Source organism: Cebus imitator, unplaced genomic scaffold, assembly GCF_001604975.1.
Source record: "Cebus imitator isolate Cc_AM_T3 unplaced genomic scaffold, Cebus_imitator-1.0 Scaffold68, whole genome shotgun sequence".
In the NCBI taxonomy this organism is placed as follows: domain Eukaryota; kingdom Metazoa; phylum Chordata; class Mammalia; order Primates; family Cebidae; genus Cebus; species Cebus imitator.
This window is the reverse complement of record NW_016107383.1, coordinates 11,412,943-11,416,209: the sequence shown is the minus strand read 5'-3', so window position 1 is coordinate 11,416,209 and position 3,267 is coordinate 11,412,943.

Below are 3,267 nucleotides of genomic sequence, written 5' to 3'. Positions count from 1 at the left end.
AGACAAAGTTTCTCTCTGTCGCCCAGGCTAAAGTGCAGTGGTGCGATCTCAGCTCACTGCAACCCCCTCCTCCCTGGCTCAAGCGATTCTAGCGCCTCAGCCTCCCAAGCAGCTGGGATTACAGGCACCTGCCACCAACCCTGGCTAATTTTTGTATTTTTAGTAGAGCTGGGGTTTCACCATGTTGGCCAGGCTAGTCTCAAACACCTGACCTAAAGTGATCAGCCCACCTCGGCCTCCCAAAGCGCTAGGATTACAGGTGTGAGCCATGGAGCCTGGCCGCTTTTTTCCTTTTTTTGAATGAAGATGTTGAACTGGTGATATTCACACTGAGTTCCCTGCAACCCTCAAGTTATCATGATGGCATCTGGGGAGAGAGCAGGAAGCTAATGTGAGACTCTGAGCTACCCATCCCAGCCTTAATCAAATGTTCTAGATCATGCTTCTTCTGTAAGATCTTGTAAGAGAAATTGCTTCCACTGCTCTTGAATAAAAAAATGAAAACCACTGACCTTGGTGGGTTCGGTGATCTCTGAGGTCCCATTCATCTCTGACACTAATTCTCTTATTTAATGTCAGAAACAAAGAAGCAGGAGCTCGCAGGCCAAACCCAGTCTTCAGCCATGTTTGTTAGCCCATCTCAGTGTTGGTGATTCTTTGGGATGTGAGGCGTGCACTGTCCAGTTCACCACAGTCCCCACCACTCCTTACTGTCTAATATCCGCTACCTCGAATTTAGGTTAGCAGCCTAGACCCTGGCAACCTTTGAGTTTACTCCTCAGAAATGCTCCCCTGGGAGCCTGTCTTCCCAGGAGACCCTCCAGATAGCAGAAAAGGGGCCCAGAACCTGGAAACAAATGTCCCCCAACCTACAGAGATGACAAAAGGGGGGAGGGATGTTTAAGGAATAAGGGATGCCTCCTTTCCTCCTATCTGCCCCACACAGAATACCCCTGCAATCATTTTATTTTTTCATTATTGATTTATTTATTGAGACAGGGTCTTGCTCTGTTGCCCAGGCTGGAGTGCAGTGTCACAATCTCAGCTCACTGCAACCTCCACCTCCCAGGTTCAAGGGATTCCATTTCAGCCTCCCAAGTAACTAGAACTACAGGTGCGTGCCACCACACCTGGCTAATTTTTTGTATTTTTAGTAGAAACAGGATTTCACCACGTTGGCCAGGCTGGTCTCAAACTCCTGACCTCAAGTGATCCTCTTCCTCAGACTCCCAAAGTGCTGGGATTACAGGCATGAGCCATCATGCCCGGCCCCCCGTGATAGTTTTAAAAATGCAATTGCAAATTCCTTGCCACTTTTCCCATCAAAAGGTGGAGTCTTTTGAATCTGGGTGGGCTTATGACTATGACTGCCTTGACCAATGTCACAATGAAAATGATACTCTGAGGCCAGACGCAGTGGCACAGGTCTCTAATAGCAGCACTTTTGGAGGCAGAGGTGGGCGGATCACCGGGTCAGGAATTCAAGACCAGCCTGACCAATATGGTGAAACCCAGTCTCTACTAAAAAAAAAATAAAAGAACAATATAAAAATTAGCTGGGTGTGGTGGTGCATGCCTATAGTCCCAGCTGCTTGGGAGGCTGAGGCAGGAGAATGGCTTGAACTCGGGTGATGGAAGAAGCAGTGAGCTGAGATCATGCCACTGCACTCCAGCCTGGACAACAGAGTGAAACTCCATCTCAAAAAAAAAAAAGAAAGAAAAGAAAAAGAAAGTGAGACTTTCCAGGTTGAGTCATAAAAGCCCATGCGGCCTCTGCCTGGTTCCACTGGACACTTGCTGTTGCAGCCTTGAGCAGCCAGGTAAGAATCCCCTCTACCCTGAGGACACGGTGCATAGAGGCCACAGGGAGCCCCTCCAGAAGACAGACTCAGCTGAGCCCGTCCTGCAGCTGTCCCAGCCCAGGCACCACACAGGTGGGTGAGGAAGCCTAGGGGCAAATGATATCACAGAGCAGACAAGCGCCATCTCACCCCAACCCTGCCTCCTCACCCCTTGTTCTGTGTGGCCTGACCCACGGAACAGCGTTATGGCCCAAGTTTAGGAGTCGTTTGTAACACAGCCATAGACAACCAGAACAACACTCTGGACCTCTTCCAGGTGAGTCAGGAAGTCTGACAGGCAGAGCGTCCTCAGCCCGTAGCACACCTTTCAGTCCTGGCTAGAAAAGGGTGCCCCACGCTCTGGATGGGTTGCAGCAGGGTACAGGTAGCCCCCAGAGCAGGGCAGAGGGCTTGGCCAGCAAAGAGCAGGCTGGATTTCAGCCCTGTACAGCCATATGCAAGGGGGCCCTAGAGATGCCCTCTCCTGTCCTGCCAGGATCAGTGTGAACTGAGCTGAAAGGAAGACAGCCATTTTGTAAACACTCATACAATTGCCCTGCAATGCCAGTGAGCATCTCCCAAGACTCAGAAAGGTCCCTGTGCTCAGATCTTACAAGCCGTCCCACACCGGTGAGTCATCTTGGCACATAAAGCACTTATCGGCCAGGCTCGGTGGCTCACGCCTATAATCCCAGCACTTTGGGAGGCCAAGGTGGGTGGATCATGTGAGGTCGGGAGTTCAAGACCAGCCTGATCAATATGATGAAACCTCGTCTCTACTAAAAATACAAAAATTAGCCAGGCATGGTGGCAGGCGCTTGTAATCCCAGCTACCTGGGAGGCTGAGGCAGGAGAATCGCTTGAATCCAGGAGATGGAAGTTTCAGTGAGCCAAGTGGTGCCTTTGCACTCTAGCCTGGGCAGCAGGAGCGAAACTTCGCCTCAAACAAAGAAAAAAAAGCACTCATCAAAAACGTATACATGCACACACGTATATCCACAAATTGCATTTTCCTTATTAAAGAAAAAAGTCCCCACCCTACCATGATCTGATCTGAGGTCTACAGGCTATTTTGAAGTAATTCATCTTGCCCCTTCCAACACATTATTTTCTCTCATTCAGCCCGCCAAGACCATCTGCCTTCATTCTTAAATGAAGCCAGCCCAAGCAAAGGACCATTTGGACTCTAGGCTGGTGGCTCATCTGCAATATTCGTGAGGGCTGCAGACCATGAATGAAAGATAAAGTAGGCGGGGCGTGGTGGCTCATGCCTGTAATCCCAGCACTTTGGGAGGCCGAGGCGGATCACCTGAGGTCAGGAGTTTGAGACCAGCCTAACCAACACGGAGAAACCCTGTCCTTACTGAAAATACAAAATTAGCCCGGCATGGTGGCGCATGCCTGTCATCCCAGCTACTTGGGAGGC